The following is a 19,473-nucleotide window of genomic DNA, read 5'->3' on the forward strand; positions in this document are numbered from 1 at the left end:
TCTAGTTCTAACGCTGCTTAATACATTTATAAGCTCAGAATGTCCCTGCTCATAAAATATTTGCAATGAATCTTTGCTTTGGGGTTTTGCGTCTGTGTAATCTACCCAGTCAAACCAAACACCCCTGTTGCTCTTTCTTTCACACGTCCCGAATACTAAAGACTATTCAAGTAACATGATAGGTGACACATGAGAGCTGGGCAGAGGGATGACATTCAAAATAGTTGAGTGACACGTTGAATGTCTCTTATCAAACTTCAGACAGCCTTTACAATCTTCTGGGTATAGGGGACCTCAAACCCTGGCTGAGAGAAAGTCATATAGAATAATTAATGCATATCTGTGAAAACACCACCCATCTCATTTGATTCCTACATGAGGAATCCTACAGTCAGTGTTCCTATGTTCAGTGCAGTTAAATTGAAGGGAGGAAAATGATAACTGTGCATTTTCTAAACTACAAACCCTAGATTACAATCTTAGCTTTCTGATAAATATTTTTCTCCAAGCCAAAATAACCTGGTTGTTGATTAGTTGACAACTGTAGGTAGTGGTGGTAACTAGCCTAGGAGCATATCCAGCCAATGTTAGACTGAAATTAGAATAACTGAGTTTGATTATGTCAGGACAGGTGGTAACAGCCATTTCTGAGAGCAACAAAAAGAATTCAAGCATAAAGAAGTCAAGCAAATTCCCCTTTTTTCTAGGTATTTTTTAATTTCTTTGCTGCAGGAAAACAGAATTTGCTCCAGCTTCAGATATGAGAGCAGTGTCAATCAACTCTTTGAACACGCAGGGAAGGTGGTATAGCCACAGGAAGGCAAAGGCACATAAACTGTGCAAAAAAAAAAAAAAAAAATGTAATTTTTTCCAACTTTTCCATGAACATTGATTCAGATATCATCACTGATTATACTACAAGTTATGTTTTATCTTTGACTCTCTAATGGATTTCAGGATGACAAGGGGAAGGAGCCATACACAGCGCTGCTGTAAATAATGTCTCTTTTGAGTTCACACAGAGGGTTTGAGGTAATTACAGTATTGATTTATGCCTTTATATCACTCCATCTGAAGTAGGATACCTGCTGAGGAAAAAACCTCTGCTGGATGTTTCATTAAACATGAAACAGAATTTTCAAAGTGTCCTGTAGGAACAGCTGTAGGGAAGGCTGTGGTGTAGATGCTAAAAGCACTGATCTCTAGCAAGGTTTACATTAATGAGGCTAATTAAAATAAGACAAATTCTGTACCTCATTACACAGACGGTGTTCAGAAGGAAAATGTGGCGGGTGGAAATGGCTTTTGAAGGTTAACACTGAGATTCTAAAATAAAATTTAATTACAGCACTCAAACCATAAACACTTTTGATAATCCCACCTTTCCACCATCCATGTTCTCCTCATCAGTCGATGCAGTAGGTGGAGAACGCTGAGCAGTTTCTGAGCTCAAAGCATTTCCTTTGCAGCAGACTAATTGCCCCAGTGTGAAGAGGTGGCTCCTAATGACACACTCACACTCTCTCTCTCTCTTTTTTTTTTCACCTCCATTTTTGGCAGCTGTCTGAAAAACAGTAATTGTCTAATTCTCAGTATTAAGCTCTAAGCAGAGATGATCGGGATCTTAGCTTTTGGTAAAAGCAAAAGGTTCAGGAATTCAATATTTTAACCTCTTTTATGAATGTCCTCTTTCTTTTTTTGCACAAGGTCAACACCAACAAACTTCTACACTGAGGCTATTACCGGAACATTATCCCTGCATCCAAATAGCCTCCTGCTCTGTTTAAATGAAACCACTGTGTTGGCGGGGCTCCGGCAAAACAAATGCAGAGTGACTGAACTGAATCGAGTTTTGAACAATTCTATACTGCATTGCCTTACCAAAAAGCAGCTGAAACTAAGGTGGCTGGACTTGTTGACTCCAGTTGTCTTTGTTTCAGAAGTTTTTAAGACACCTGAACTTTCACAGACATATTGCACAATCTGACAATTTACTGAACAGTGTGACAGTCTCATAGTATTGTAAACAGATATGCATGTTAAATGCCTGGTTATTCATAACGTATGTTGTGAAATATTTGGTCTAGAAGCTTGAAGAGATACCGTAGTAACTTATTTCCCACCAAGATGGCACCTGTCGGTGTCCCTTGGGAAATCTCTGAGCTAAAGAGCTCGCTAACTACAGGTGCTGGCCAGTAAATTAGAATATCATCAAAAAGTTGAATTATTTCAGTAATTCCATTCAAAAGGTGAAACTTGTATACTGTATACTTTCCTTCCACACATAGTGATATATTTCAAGTGTTTATTCATTTTCATTTTTATTATTACAACTGACAGCTAATGAAAACACCAAATTCAGTATCTCAGAAAATTAGAATATTCTGAAAAGGCTCAATATAGAAGACACCTGGTGCCACACTAATCAGCTGATTAACTCAAAACACCTGCAAAGGCCTTTAAAAGGTTCCTCAGTCTTGTTCTGAAGGCTCCACAATCATGGGGAAGACTTCTGACTTAACAGTTGTCCAAAAGACGACCATTGACACCTTGTACAAGGAGGGCAAGACACAAAAGTTGATTGCTAAAGAAGCTGGCTGTTCGCAGAGCTCTGTGTCCAAGCACATTAACAGACAGGCGAAGGGACGGAAAAAATGTGGTAGAAAAAAGTGTACAAGCTCTAGGGATACCGCACCCTGCAGAGAATTGTGACGACAAACCCATTCAAAAATGTGGGGGAGATCCACAAAGAGTGGACTGCAGCTGGAGTCAGCGCTTCAAGAACCACCACGAAGAGACGCATGAAAGACATGGGATTCAGCTGTCGCATTCCGTGTGTCAAGCCACTCTTGAACAAGAAACAGCGTAAGAAGCGTCTCGCCTGGGCCAAGGATAAAAAGGACTGGACTGCTGCTGAGTGGTCCAAAGTTATGTTTTCTGATGAAAGCAAATTTTGCATTTCCTTTGGAAATCAAGGACCCAGAGTCTGGAGGAAGAGCGGAGAAGCACAGAATCCACGTTGCATGAGGTCCAGTGTAAAGTTTCCACCGTCAGTGATGGTGTGGGGTGCCATGTCATCTGCCGGTGTTGGCCCACTCTGTTTCCTGAGGTCCAAGGTCAATGCAGCTGTCTACCAGGAAGTTTTAGAGCACTTCATGCTTCCTGCTGCTGACCAACTTTATGGAGATGCAGATTTCACTTTTCAACAGGACTTGGCACCTGCATACAGTGCCAAAACCACCAGTACCTGGTTCAAGGACCATGGTATCCCTGTCCTTGATTGGCCAGCAAACTCGCCTGACCTTAACCCCATAGAAAATCTATGGGGTATTGTGAAGCGGAAGATGCAATGCGCTAGACCCAACAATGCAGAGGAGCTGAAGACGACTATCAGAGCAACCTGGGCTCTCATAACACCTGAGCAGTGCCACAGACTGATCGAGTTCATGCCACGCCGCATTAATGCAGTGATTGAGGCAAAAGGAGCCCCGACTAAGTATTGAGTGCTATACATGCGCATGCTTTTCATGTTCATTCTTTTCAGTTGGCCAACATTTCTAAAAAAAAACATTTTTTTCATTGGCCTTTTCAATATTCTAATTTTTTGAGATGCCAAATTTGGAGTTTTCATTAGTTGTCACTTATAAATATCAAAATTAAAAGAAATAAACATTGGAAATACATCGGTCTGTGTGCATTGCATGAATATAATGTACAAATTTCACTTTTTGAATGGAATTACTGAGATAAATCAACTTTTTGATGATATTCTAATTTACTGGCCAGCACCTGTATTAGTACATCTACATTCGAACTGTTATAAATGGGACAGCACATGCACAGTTAATGTATAAAAGAGATGTTTAATCATTACTTCTTTACTTTAGTGTAACAGAGGTACTATGGTTCTCCACAGCTAACAGCTCTTAGATCCTCTAGCTTCTGGTTTTTCCAACACTGAACACCATCTGCCAAGACTTTAAGGCTTCTGTGCCATGGTCTATCGACACCAAGTAGTGTCCATCAGCCAGTCAGACAAAACATAGGACTCAAGACTGTGAATTACTTTTCTTAAGTTAAAAAGTAACCTTTATCCTTTCCAAATACCCATAAAATAAGCAGCCTTTATAACCTGTTCTTGGCAGATGTGAACTTGTTAGTCACAACCTAAAGTAAAACTATGTGAGGCTGGTGGGAGGAAACTGCATTCAGGGACAAAAATGATATATAAAACAATAAGTAAGAGTAGAAGACTGAAGTTATGCAGTCTATGTAAGGTCCTCGGAAGCACAGCAAATCCTACTTTTCCTCACGCAGAAACACCCTGGATATGCGTTTCAGCGTGAGGAGAGATAACTTATACTTGTGTGTGTGGCTTGTGATAAACAATGGCTATTAACAGGCCAGCTTTCCCCTGAGATGCATCTCTTTCCTTCATAGCGAGATCAATCCAAAGCAAGAGCATAAATAGAAAAAGTGCCTGCATCATCAGCCTGGAGGGGAATAAGTGGGTCAGATTACTTGCAGTTTTAGTTTTTCTCTGTAAGTATATCTTCTCTCTTCTCTTTTCGTATATGTGAAAAGCCTGAGTAAGCGGTCCCATTCCCCATGGTCTGCCACCTCCTCTCGCACCGCTGAACTGTGATTACAAGGGACAAGGAGCGCGGGGATTATCGCGCCGTTCACCCTGCTCCTCTGCTGAATTGCTGGATTCAGGGTTCCTACACGGTGCAGCCGAGTGAGGTGGACTGCTGTCAGTATCTTTTAAATCTGTGCATCTTTCAAAGCACCACTGGGATTCAGGTGTTAGGCTTTCCTGTCAGACTAACAGGAAAGGTGGGTGTCACTTGACAAAAAGTCTCCTGGGACTTTGACTGACGGATCCACTCAATGAGGGGCAACAAAGTCTTAAAGCTGTCCCTCATGACACATGCACGTTTTTTTTCTGTTGTCATGTCTTTAAGGATGTTTCTGGTGTCACAAACCACTGACAACGTTGGTTAAGATGACAGCGGTTTGAAAATTTGTTGGGACTGCACTAAGGCAGAAATATCCATGGTGAAAGGTAGCTGAACAACTAACAAACAAACTGAAGGTCAGATAGTCTCCCCCTTTGCTGAATTCTGTAGCGGAAACAGCGCCACACGTAGGCCCGAGATATGTACTACAGCGTTTCTACAACTAGATGTGGTTTTGCAATGGATCCATCTTTACGAAGAAATTCTCAAAACGACGCCAAGAAAAACCAGAGAAAAATAGATCGCAGCTTTGGTATACGTTGGTGAACGTGGCCTTAGTTTAAAGAACTCCATGATCAGTTTTGGGCTTTTTCAGCTCTAATGTCAGCATTCCTGAAAGTAGGAGAAGACTTTACACCACTGTTAACTAAAACCCTGTCCTATTAAAGCATTTAACAAGTATTAATGTTCAACAAGTTATACTTGAGCCATTATAATGACCTGTTAAACGGTTTGGAGTTCACTGCGATATCAGACTGAAATTTTATCGAGTCTAGTAACACTATAATAGTCTTTGTTTTTGTGGATTATATTGTTTTTTCTTTTAAATACCCTAATTAATGACCAGACCTTGTCTCCTTATTGACATGCATGTCAGAGAGACAAAGATCATTAGAATAACTTCACATAATGTTGGATTAATTAGTAGTTGCCCACAGGCTCGACTTAACGGCCCCCCTCTGCTCTGCCCTCCCCAGTGCTGCCGATATGATTAGATATACTGTCCCACTGGTACCTTCAGCTGACAGCGACTGGTCAGGCTAAGCCTCTAGCTCTAACAGGATTCAACTCATTAAGCTTAGCCATTGCATATGATTAGCATTTTTTGTAGCTCCTTCCATTCTGTGAATACACCGTGTATGCCATATTCTGATGGATCCATTGGTATCAATATGACTGAGTCCAGGCAGACATTACAGGTTTTTACCAGCTTACAGCTTTTGTGACATTTACATACGTATTTTTTGCAGTAACTAATGTCTTAAACCCTAGGCTTCATTTTCATACTCTTGCTCATATGCCTAAAACAAATAGCCTGGAAGCCAGCCCAAATTTCTTTTTCGTCTGACATGGAGGGCCGATAAAAACGTTTAGGCAGGTTGATGGAAGGAGTAGTTACAGCAGCGTAGTCACACATGTCTGAGTATATCTGAGCAGGTTTCTCTGTCTTATGATAATGACAACACTTCTAAGTTTAATGTAGTGGTGTAAGAATTGGGCTATATGTATATCACTGAGTTAGGGGAAATGAACATGTGCCAAGACTGATGCTAATAAAGTGAAGCAGCGAAGTTGTCAAGAGGTTTAAGTAGAGCAGTGTTTCCTCTATATTTATTTAGGAGTGGCAGGCCACCATTCCTAAATCCTAGCTGCTGCTCCTTCAGATTTCTTTTCTTTTTTATTGATGCAAATACACCACCACTGCATGTCTCCACCTTCACAGCAGAGTCATCCACTGCTTAGATAAGCCCTCCACATTGGGCTACATTTCTGACAGCGGTTGGTCTTCTATGTACAATCTGAGGCCTGAGGACAGCTGATTAATTTCCCAAACTGATCAATGATCAGTCTCATGGAGGATCAGTTGGACATCTAGCTTTTCGCCAGCTTTGGTTGTCTGAGTTGCAGTTTGAATCATCGTCCTGTTTTACACCAGTGCGGTGGCGCAGGCACCGAAGCAAACAATCATCGACATGAAATACACAGATGGTTGTATCGACAGAATCTATAGAGACAACATACTTATATTCTATACTGTGCTCACACACAGCGTCCGAGTCACACTCAGTCCATCCTGTCCTTGTGCAAAAAGTGGCACAGAAAGGCAAGGACAGAAAAGCTGACGAAGCTACAAATCACCACCCACAACTGGGCTTTCAGTTGCTTTTCTGCTGACCTGTGTTACATTACTGGAAGTAATTATCAGGTGAAATTTCATTATCGGAATAATAATAGCTTCTTGCTTATCTGTAACGGATACACAGAGCATCCCTAGCTCATGTAAGCCTGAACACATTTGCTGGTTCATATGAGTACAAGCTGCAGTAGTAAACAGGTACAGGTCTCTACTGTTCAACAGCAGAGATTCCAATGCAACAGTGTGCAGAGGAAAAACTGTCCATGCTCTCAAGAGCACACACACCCCACCACTTCAGCTAATCTGGCAGCTGACCTTAGAACAACCCCAACAAATTCTCACTCAGCTTTTCAGCAGTGGTCTGTCTGAATCTCAGGCCAGCGCGTCTGGAGGAAACAGAGGCTTTGTTCACTGACACAACGGTGCTGTTTACGGCCGCCGAACAGCATTTGTACTCGACAGATCACATTATCACGGAACCCGGCCCAACAGAAACGGCTCTGACAGCATGTCGCACACAAACAGGATGGAATCAATGCAGCCAGCTGAGTTTAGGCAAGGAAACAGGTGCAGAGGCAAAACAGTATTAAGTGACAGGCTTAATTCAATTATGCCGTTTGTGTAGCTCTCACACTGAATGTCTGACACCTGTTAAGAGTTCCAGCTGTAACTGGAGACACGTAATTAATCTGCAGCGAGCATGAGTGTGTCTTGCTTGCAGTGAAGGCCAGATATGAAAGCTTTGCCTCTACAGAGGAGAAAAATAAGCAAAGCTAGTACAGCAAAGCTCTGTCTATCGGTTTACGAAAGTAGCTCCAGTAAATGCAAATAGAATAATTTGTGCCACATAGTGGAGAGATACAGTGCCATTTCAACAGTCTTCAAAGGTATCAGGCGATCCTTGAAAACAATTACCCACAACACGGCCCTCGGGTACAAGCGTTCTAATTGGAGCGCTCACAGAGTCTAACTTACAACACACACATAAACAAAACAGCCTCGTCTTCTCATTTGCTCCCTCAACGTGCTCAGGAATGAATCAGATATAATGAACATCATCTTGTCAGTGTCTATTAGCAGTTTCTTTACGCTTGAATTTGTTTAGAAGGTTTGTGTATTGTGCTTTTCCAGCAAGAATTAAAAGCATTATCTGGGCTTAAGTCTGCAATTTCACGCTTTTCAAAAACAAAAATTAATTGGAACGTCTAAGATTTATGTCCAACCTGTTTTTTCGTGCACAACGGTGTGTTTTCATTGAGCTGCGGTGTTCCTACGAGTGAATCCCTGTCTAAAATGTGACGCATCACACACACACAATACAATATAAATACTGACAGTAAATACCATTACATTTTTAATTCAACTGTGTCCATCCATGGCCAATAGCATTCAAGAACATCTGAAGATGCTTTAGAGAAGCAGAGCCTGACACCACAAGAGAAAGCACTAAAGAACTGGAGGCAAAGAAAAGTGCTCCTTTAAAAGGAAGCAATGGGGTAGGCAGATAATAAGCTAAGCAGCTGGGCGTACCTTCATCTGCAGACCTCCACCGAGATAATAGGGCAGCTTGTATTTAGCCTAAGAGCTAAAATTGGGGCAAATGATGAGTTAAAACATTTGGTGCCATCTGTTGGTTTATTAATGATCATTCCCGTATGGTAAGCCAGTAAAAGATACATATCAGCAGACTATCTTTTAGTTGGCTTAGTAGATGGCAGGTGATTTTGTTTCAAAATGCGAAGGATTAGATCCTTGAATATTATGGCGTACTGTAGTAGAGACAGTCCAGCATGACCACAACCACCATACCCACAAATAACCTGTGCAAAACAGCAAGCACAAGACTGGCAATAATTACATAAGTGCTCAGTGAAGGAATTCAAATTTCACACTGAATGATTAAAAGCAGTAGACCAATTTGTTGAGAATGTGCAGTCCAAATGCAAGGCTTTCTGTTAATCCCCAGTGTAGACAGCCAGCCCCACACAGAACTATAGCCTGGAGAAGGAGCATAAAAAGGTACCGAGGTGGGAGAAAAGAGCAAGTAAACAGAGAGTGAGAGGAAGGAAGCGAGACCACAGCGAGTCCAATTCGCAGCAAGCCAAGAAGGGCTGTATTTTTACTTTTCCTTTTCATCTCAGCGAAAGCGCACACTGAACAAAAGGCGGCAAATGCTGATGAGACCAGTCAGCCCGAATCTGTTGTTTCTGCTCTGCTGTTTGGGAAAGGAAAGGGGGAAGGATTTATAGCTATGTTTATTTCATCCTAACACAACGGGATGTTTTAAGATCAGACTTATTATCCCAATAATCAACATGGTGTCATAGGACTATTAAAATGTACTCTCCTTCAGATGCAGTTATGAATGTTTGCTTACAGATGTGCAGTGGTGGTGGGGAATCTAAATTCTGCATATCATCTTACATAACCAGAGCAAAGCAAGGCTGGGGTGTTTTCCTAAGCTAGGGAGCCTGTAAGCAACATTAATACATCACTATGTGTTCGTTTGTGTGTATGCCTTGTCCAAAATACAGTCCCTTTTTAAATAAATTCCCAAATAATTAAATCTTGCGCTGCCAGTGTGGAAAGCTCATTTAATCTTATTTCTAAGTACCACTTATGTACAGGTCACAATAGAATCAGCCAGAGTCATGTTGGCTAAGTTGTGAGGGGGCAGTTGCATTGCAATTTGATGATGTGATAAATGTCAAGTACGGTAATTTAGTGCAGCTGCACAAAATGTTTATGGAGAAAAAAATTGACACTGAAGAACTTGTGCTGTGTCAAAGGATCTATTATTTAATTAGGCAAATTTGCATTCTGGTGGGCGGTCAGGGTTCACTGCAAACAAACAAGCCATTACTGACAGCCAGCAAGATGGCACTGAGTGGGTTTCCAAACAGTGATATAACGCAGGTTTCCATTGTGTGCCGACGTTTCAGCTTAAGGGCAACAAAACCAGCCGCCCTGGAATAAAAAACATTACATCACTCACTCACTGCCATCGGCTGCAAATAAACGCGTTCTCCACAAATTTTGCTTATGAGTTGATTTCCATGTCGTGATTTGACTTCTGTCTTACCCTCATTTTCGAAACAGATTACTGCACAGACTGGGCCCAGCAGCTCAAGAGTCCATCTGTGTGAGTTAACACTGTCAGGACTTCATCCTTTATTAGCAAGGTCCATGGAGCTCACAGTTGCTGCCTCTCATATAGTCTCACCAGTATTTTCTGTCTTAACTACTCAGCTAATTAGCCAATGAAGGACTGTATGCTGAAACTGTCTCTGTGGATGGTTTCAGTGTACACAATAAGAGATTTTTTTTATTTTTTAAACACAATGTGAACAGTGGACACACTATTCTCTACGCTACATTATTTTGGGCTGCAACAAGCCCAAACCAGAAATCCCAAAATTCACCCGAGGGAAACCTAAGGAGCTCTATCCAGTTTAGACCAGTAGATCTTTAGACTCCGCTCTCCCTTTGGTTCATTTGCATAAAGCATCACAGTCTGGCTGGCCTGGCAGACATTTCCATGCTGTATCCAGCTTAGTGAAGCTAAACTTTGATGCTGCTCGGAGTCATCGGCTTAAAACTCTGCTGATGGATTTTGCGGTTCCTCCGTTGCAGTGACCTGACGAGACAATGGTGAAGTCAGCCAGAATAGTTCCATCAACCCAGGTCTAAAGCTTCACCACGGTGGAAGCGTGTACTGAATTTACCCAGCTGTCAGAGAATGTACAGGTGAAACATTTTCACCCTGGAGGAAAATGTGCACTTTATCAAAGAGAGAACAAAGCGTGGTGCAAAGTGACGTCTGTAGAATGAATTTGTCTTGGAACAGAGCACATCTGAAAGCAGTGCTGAAGTGAGGGACTGGCAATTTTCGTGTTTCCTTGGAGGCTTTGATTTGACTACAAGTCACAACACTGGGGCCCCAACATTAGGTGCCATCCTGCAGGAAGTAGCGCTTCTCCTTTCACTGAGAAATAGTTGTTTACACAGAAGAAACAGGAACGAAATGATAACTGCAGCAATCAGACTGATTTTCTTGATGCGGTTACAAGCAATTTCCCTCTAATGAATCTTGGGTGCCAAGAACAACAGGCTCTACTTGCTGCTTCTGAAAACGAACCCTTCCAAAGAAATTTAGAACTGGTGCCTGGATGAGATAGTTGGCAAACCTTTCGTGTTAGAAACAGAACAGTAAAAAACAACTTTCACACCCCAGGTCCTATTCATCAAGGTGTGCTGCATTACACAGCCTGTAATATATCCCGCGTTCCACCAGTTTCAATGAGATACGGACTCCTCTTATACAACCTAGAGAGCTGTAGGAGTGTTAAATCTGAACAGTGGAATTTACATGACAGAAATAGGCTTTTAATTTGGTGCTGCAGCCTTCCTGGAGTCTGTAAAACGCCTTTGAAGCATTAAAATGTATCCAGACCAGCGCCTTCCTACAGTGGTCACCACATTACATTAGACTTTTAAGATTGTTTTAATACATCATAGAAGGAGACTTACTGCTTCTATCACCAGTTTTCTGGGAAGAAAACCAACCATCTGTGACAATAAGGACCTAAAAGGATTTAAGTACATAATTTCTGAGCTTTAAATGAACAATTCCTAAAAAATTATTAATTAACACGATTATGATCGAGATAAGAAGGTAGAGGGAAGATGTAATCAGTTAAAAAACAATTCCATTTAAGTTTTTGCTATCATGCATCAATGAGATTCTTGTGTAAAGTGGTCCGGTGCAGTATTTGCTGTTTAATGTGATGTTTTATGTGTACAGTGTGTTCTGGCAGCTAGAAACCGCATATAAAAAAAAATAAATAAAAAAGCATGACACGAGCATGCTTCAGAAACAATGTATCTTATGCAGAAGCTTGTGAAATTTTCTGACATCTGAATCCAAGCTTTCAGCTGCGCAGCAAAAGAAAAGACCAAATGAAGTGCAGAGCACTGATCGCAATTCCATATAGGTACTTCCATAGTTTGCTTATGTAGCACAGTGCCCTTGGGGCCATTACAAAGCTACTTATGAATGTATAAGGTGACCCTTTATGTAAGACAAATGATGAAAATTCTTTAATAATTTACCTAAACAAATGGTGCTGGGTCAGCACAAGTATTACATACGGTAATGCTGCTAGAAGCCTGTTCCCGTTCCCTGAGGCAGAATGCGTGCTGTGCTGCATTCCCTTAAGTTTACCACAGTGCCCCATTTCAAAAATGTGCCTCAGGTTTATTGCTGCAACACCAAAATCATCACAGAGAAAAGGTGGACATGCACCATTATGTGAAATGTTTCCCAGGGCGCCAGTTACTCGCAAACAACATGTTACTTAAGAGCGGCCTCTGCCTCTATTTGCAGGAGCACAAGCTGATGAAAGCGCTTGGAAACACAGTGACATGAGTGGCTGATGCACACTGCTTGGCCCCTCACAACTGCGGTTTCTGCAACAACCTCTTTTCTTGGCTTTATATTTTTAAGATGCAGAAACCAAACCGGAATAAGAATGAAATATTGATATTGATGGACGTCGAGCAAACGGCATTCAATTACGACACACCATGAAAGACAACGGAGCAGTTAAAAAATATGGAAGCGGGGATGTTGTCAGCTGGGTGAAATAACTGTTTAAATTCTTCATGATGAGTGAGAGTTCTTCAGAGCAAGTCCATCTTGGCCATGCCTCGGCCACCTAAATGAGTGGTGAGGGAGCAATGATCTCAAATTCAACAGTCGTTTGGACATAAAAACTGCAAGAGCAGTATCACTTAAAATGGTAAAAGCAAGGTGTTTGCAAGCCAGTTTTTTTTTTAATGATTTGCAAGTTAGGAGGGATGTTACTCTTTTTTTCCCCAAGTAAGTTAGCAAAGTCTCTCGGGTTGGTAAGAATACAGGAGTAACCAACACTGTGGCACACTGAAGGTTTCTTCAAAAAAAATATTTTTTACGTAAAAAACTATTTTACATATGTTTGCACTTCATAAACAGTAACCTATGTTGGCTTTTGGAGTCACAGGGTTATTGTTGCTGCATTATGAACAAGTGTTTGTTAAAAGTGATGTAAGGTTGTTTTTTTTTTAATGCGCACAAGCTGTGGTGAGGTCAGCTTTCTCTGATGAAATGAAATATTCATCCAACCATTAACATTGTTACACAGTTTTGTCAAGTAAATATTTTGCCCAAAGAGGCTTGAAACTTTTTTGGCACTTTACACTGTTTTGGAATGTGGATTGTCTTTTGTATGTGGGTCAGGTCAGTTTAAAATGTTAAAGAGATTTGATGGTCTGGATGTAGAGACATGAGGAGGGATGCCACTTATTAAATTCAAATAAGATACCGTGAGTTCAGATTTCTCTGTTGCTGAAAATACTACAGTAACCAACTACACTGTGCCACATTAAACGTTTTGTCAAGTAAATGTTCTGCCCAAATAGGCTTATTCATTTTGATTTTGTTGGCGTTTTTATACACTAACCCTATGTTTGAATGTGCATCTTGGCAGGTTGTCCCCCCCAAAAGGATAAAGTATGGAATTTGTCAGTCACATTTGTATGTTGCGGCTTTTACTTGAAGTGTTAGTATTTAAGTAGATATGGGTTGTGGGGACAAAAATGGTAAAATAATTCTATACCGACACCTGTGTGTGTAGATGTGCATTTGCTTGTGTGTGTGTGCAGGCACTCCTGTTCACACTTCATGCCACCCCTGCGTAAGTTAGTGTGTCACCCCCATCACAGAAGTCAGGACACGGCCCTGGCTGGAGGATATTTGACTTGGACTTAAGCATCAGGAAAGGAAGAAATCTATGTCCGACTGGAAAACCACTAATCCTCAATTTACCAATCCATTTTTCTACCTATCAGTTTACACAGTCTTAACATCAAAATTTCACCCTGTCACACTCGGAGATTGGAATCTGCGGTCAATAAGTACCATTCATTTGGAAAGGAAAACAGACAATCACAGTCACAGTCACAATAACATTCATATGTTCCACTTGTTCAAAGCTAGAACAAAGGGAGTTTCTCATTCTATCAGTAATAGCTTCTCTTCTTCTAAATGACTGGTAGAGAGTTAGAGTTCAAACAGGAACACCTGAAACTCAAGTACATTGGTTTTAAAATATCGGTAAAAGCTTTTCCACTTTAAAATATCTGAACTAGAACCTCTGGCCAGAACTCTAATACTCTGTGAAGCTAATGTTGGCTGCAGTCACCATCTGTTTCCATACCTTACAAAGCAAACACCATGGGGAGGATTTTTCCTTCAGTAAGATAAAAACTTTACGACAGACCAACTGAATACGCAATATTGTAATCATTAGTTCAAGCCAAAATACTGTTATTTAATGCTGTAAATGCAAAAACAAACGATAAAGACTGAGACAAATACTGCCACAGACATCACGTTGCTCAGAGCAAATAAATGTCTTCAGAAAAATCAGTGCAATTAGGGTTCATTGCTGTCTGCTGTTAAGTCCTAGGTCTCAGTGTAGTGTTCTGTCCACTTCTCTGACTAAAACTGGTGGGGGCTGTATGTTTGACACCTGTGCTTTAGAAGTGAGGAAAGCACTGGGATTTTGCTGCTTTGTGTTTCATTTATGTTTAATCAACTCTCAGAGTGCAGAAACTCTTTGACATCACGCAGTGGGAGCAGTCAAAAGAAAGACATGACTTCATGGTCTGCTGCCCTGCTGCACGTCTATACTTTGATTAATGAAGGGCTCCATTTAATCACTGGATTCTCCTCTGGAAAAGTTGGTTAGACTTGGTTGAGAAACTCCTGCTTGAGGAGGGCCACTCTGTCCTATTATCTAGTTTTCCACTTGAACAGACGCTTTAGCTACTTTTTGTACAGATTTCTTTTTCTTCGTTCCATTTATTTATCAGGATGTTGAGCTTTCTGCAAAATTACATTATTGATCATGGGAAAAATGATAATAATGAAGATAAGCCCTCTGCTCCTGATGTGAGCTGGACCAATGTTGCTGGTGAGGAGGAGGTGAATCTGATCATCTCTGCCTCAGAGCCTGCAAGAACTGAACTCATTTTAATATATAATACTTTGTTGTTATCCTGTAAAGCAGTTGGCTAGGGAGTCAAATCTTTGTTCAGCTTGTTTCACAGCTGTTTAATAATTGCTCTCCTATTCCGGTGGGTACTTTTACAAGGACGCTGCCCGGCATGCTGAATTTATGATTCTATTTAATACTTTTGAAAATGATCTTTTGAAAGTCTGTCGCTTTATTTTAAGACCCTTCCAACTAACAACTGTGCGCCCATAATCTTTAATCATCCGTTTTAACACTGTTCATCCAGCAAAACACAACCCAATTCATGACTTTTAAAACAGACCTAGGAGAGCTAGGGTGCTATACTCAACAGATAATCACAATGGCAAAAAAAAAAAAATACACAGTTGAATTTTGGGATCTACACAATAGAAGAAAGACGTGTGGATACAGGACACTTGTTTTATTGAATGAGTGGGTTGAATCTGAAAGACAATTTTCATGCTTCCCTGTGCCAGTGACAGCCGCGGCCAGAGGAATAATGTTCTTGGGTCTGTGAATACATCCGTTCTGTGAAAGCAATATCTCAGAAGACTGAAATAAATTGAAATGAATGGTCAGAGGTTGCTGTGATCCAACAAATGATCCACAATGATCCCACGCAAATGTCTAGGCTTATTAAATGAGGAGATACTTCATATACAAAAGGTCAAATATCAACTTCACAGTGTGTAACCCTAATGTCCTATAAAAACTCTGTCTGGACAGACTGAATGTAAACTGCAACATACTCCAACTGTATGTTGTAGTTAATGTAAATCCATTCTATTATTATTGTTACACTCTGGTCCATGTCTAAAGTCATTGCAAAGAATTAACACACACTTATTCAACACTTTGCACGTCTATATTTCCTTCCGATTCAGGGGGTAATATAATACAGTATGTTAGAAAGCTGCTTTTAACCTGGATGTGGTTCCTGTTCACAGGGCAAATGAGCGATCATGTTCTTGCAAACAGTTTTCTGACTGGTCATAATTATGTAAGAAGAAAACAATTCGGGAAATCAGGAAGTAACCAAATGAAAAAACTAAAAAATGGGGCAGTAATTGTGTGGGCTGGTATTTCTTGCTGCACTGTGGTTCATGTACCAGTGTTCTGAACTAATCCTGTCAGACTGTAAGTTACCTCTGTTCCTACTGTAAATCTCTCCTTCAGGTCAGCACAGAGTGAGAATGCTGAGTTGACACTAACACAAATGAGCAGACCTGGGGAGGGGGAACACTCTAAGTGTAGGAAAGCAGCGTGAAAGCAGATTTTCCTTCATAAGTCAAACACAACTAAATATTTCTACAGGTATAATACAGCTGAACTTATTCATAATGTTCCTCTGATAAGAACACAGTGTGTCAGTGTGTCAGTGTGGGCTGTAATGGAAAGTTATTTTTGTCAGGACACAGCTTTCGCTATCCACATGTGTAGTGCATGGTGCGGCTTTGATCAAGGACATTCATTACCTGTGTAGGACAACTGGTTACACACGTGGGAAATACACGTTGACCGCGCACGACGCCCAGAGAACAAGAAAAACCTTTCAGTATTGGCAGGAAAAATAATGTAGCACTTCAGTTATATAACACAAAACAAAGCAGGGGATGTGCTTCTAATTTATCTTACATGAACAGCATAGCAATGAGACACATTGTTCCTTAACAGCCTGACATTTACTGTAAAAATGCTTCACGCAGTTTCAGCACCACTATCAACGCACATTATATAAGGACGGGATATCGCTGCACATCACAGGGGCTCAGTTCTCCAACTGAGAGAATGTAAAGACGTTAGAGTCATATAATATACAATGACACACACAAACAAAGGCACAGTCTAACCCAGCCACCGTGGCTAACAGCAGTCACAGACGTCAAACTAGAAGGTCCCACAAGACCAAACACATCCTGAATTTCCCACCTTGCCGTCTGACAACAAACTGAATGGAAAACTTTACAACTCGTTTACCTCATTCATTACCTCAGTTCTAGCGATGTCATAATACCATGCTCACTCAAGCTGACAAGTTTCACACTTTCTTTTTCACTCAGAAATAAATATCCTCCAGAGACACACGGAACATGGAGAAGCAGATACGAGGCATCTGAATGTCTGCACGTGGCATAGAGAGGCTGGGATTTAACAGTGAGCTTTACTGATATCAGCAGGAGTCTGCACAGAAAGCTGCTCTAATGGCCATTAAAGTCAGAAGAAAATGTGATGTGAAAAGTTCAGAAGATAGAACAAGGTTTGGATGAGTTAACAATGAGGCACGGAAAGAGCGTCATTAATCGAGGCTTCATACATTTTCAAATGGATACTTCACAGACGTGTCAGAATATAGTTAACACCTCTGCATCTTCAAAATCAGAAATCTGAATATTGCAGCCCTTCCTTTACTAGCGCTTTACTTGAGTGTAGTCTCAGTTCTCTGTGATCCTGATAACTGGTTGTGAATCCATCCTTACACCACATACAGGAAGGGCTAATAGCTAATTTTGCATCATTTTATTTCATCTGGTATCAATTTAAAATGTGAATAAATACAAGGTAAAAATAAAGCTCTACTAGTCACAGTAGTCGCTGACAATACCACAGCACTCTCAGCACTCTCTGATGCCATGCTGGTTCCCAAATGAGCCTATATGTTGGTGTTATGATGTTGTGGCAGGAGAGGAAAAAAGGTTTTCATGGAAAAAGAACAGACATATAAAATGGTGATAGTAATAAGGTCAGGATTCAAATTACAGGAAGCGCAGCACCTTCACTGTTAAATGGGTATTTTTAGCTGTAATTATCACTGGGCTGAGTGTGGAAAAATGGCTCATACATGTGCTCTGACTTGGATAAAAATCACTGACCAGGAAAGATGAAAATAAAACCCCAACAACTCAGCTAAATAGATTCAGTCTGAATGGAGCTAATGAGGACTGGAAGACTGACAATGGTCACTTAATCAACTGAACCTGTCAAGACAATTTTCTCACTGGAAGACACATTCAGTCGTGTTTATCGTGGTAGTAAAGTTGCAGCAGTAGTTGGAAGTAAATCCCCCAGACTTATCCTCAGGTTGATTAGCTGCACGGCTACAGTTTGTAACATCATCGTTTATACAACAAACCAAAAGTTAACAGAACGGAATAATGTAAATGATTAGTGATCCCTTTACCAAGTGTGCTTGGGGCTGGATTGTCTGGGAAGGGGCCAAAAATGGCCACTTCTCCAACTCAGTCAAATAAAGACAAGATTTTTTTTCTAGAGAGCGTTGCATGAGTCTTATTTTTTAAGTGACTGAAAAATTAATAAAAATGGACATGCCAAAAACTGCAGTTCCTCAACTGTCCATTTGAGGCGGCCGCTAAAAGCGAGTCAATCTTCATGTTAAAAAGTCATAACAGACAGAACCGGATTTACAGGCTAGTAAAAATTCCTGCTTTGGAATATATAGCTGCTATCCCCATCTCTTATAATGGTACAGTAAAGTAATTTAAATAATGTTAAGGCTTACGCATAATTTATGCTTGTGCACTAAAGTGACACAGGCTCCTGCGCCAAAGCAGGCCCCCACACAGACCTTGTGTTGATCTCGCTGTGTGGCTGATGTGTACCTATCCAGAAATGTAACTGTGTGCAATGCGACAGCAAGAGCTGTGATTGGTCCACTTGTCCACTGGTTGTTGCGTGTTTCCGCTTTAGCATTCAGGCTGCTTTTCCATCTCCACGATTTTTGAACGCATTGATTTGGATCAATCAAGAATTTGTACGGATCTTGAAAGGAGGTGAAATTTCAGCCAAAATATCTGCGAAAGCTCCGCTCACTATTGTATTTCGCAAAAAACACCCAGTGTCATTTGGGTGGCGTTGTCACTGACAAGCACACAACTATGACTAACTCATAAAGTTAGGCAGAATGACAGGCGTTTGCACTGAGTGAAAGCTGGGAACCATTGGCCTTTTCACAGGTTCCCAGGTGTCTGTGTCTGCTTCACCTCTTTGCACATTTCTGAATTAGCCAGGAGTCAGGTACTGCCAAGATGGCGATTACTCAAGTCACCACACTGAGCTTCAAAAAGACCCTTTAGGAATCTCTCTTTAGGATAGGGAGATGTTCCGGACTGTCAGTCGTTCTATTTAGTGAATGGTTGTTTGTGGCCTCAGGGATTCTGGGCTAGTAAGTGTTTTCAGCCCATTTGCAGTGAGTCAATCTACCATTAAAGTGATTTGCACAGTTTAGTCTGGAGAACTTCCTGGAAGTTTGTGCATTGAGTTCAAGTGCAAATGAAGAAATGAATTCATGTCAACAGAAAATGAGTTCTCGATATCTCCTACATTTTTCCTCTGTATTTTTCTCTCTGTCCACTTTCCTGATAAAAACAAATCCTTTTTCTTTTTGCCAGATGAGCTGTCTGGTAGTCACCATAATCAAGTGGACATACTGTGCAAATGACAGGAGTTTCATTTGAATAATGAAGAAAACAAACTGAGCACATTGCATAAATGAGGTTAAACT

The 19,473-nt window shown here is 40.9% G+C and overlaps 1 protein-coding gene across 1 annotated transcript in view; it reads right to left on the reverse strand.

Annotated features, from left to right (window-relative positions):
- The window catches only part of ctdp1 (CTD (carboxy-terminal domain, RNA polymerase II, polypeptide A) phosphatase, subunit 1), a 74,450-nt gene that overhangs the window by 12,070 nt on the left and 42,907 nt on the right, over nt 1–19,473 (reverse strand). The window lies entirely within an intron of this gene.

Source organism: Mugil cephalus, chromosome 14, assembly GCF_022458985.1.
Source record: "Mugil cephalus isolate CIBA_MC_2020 chromosome 14, CIBA_Mcephalus_1.1, whole genome shotgun sequence".
Classification (NCBI taxonomy): Eukaryota; Metazoa; Chordata; class Actinopteri; order Mugiliformes; family Mugilidae; genus Mugil; species Mugil cephalus.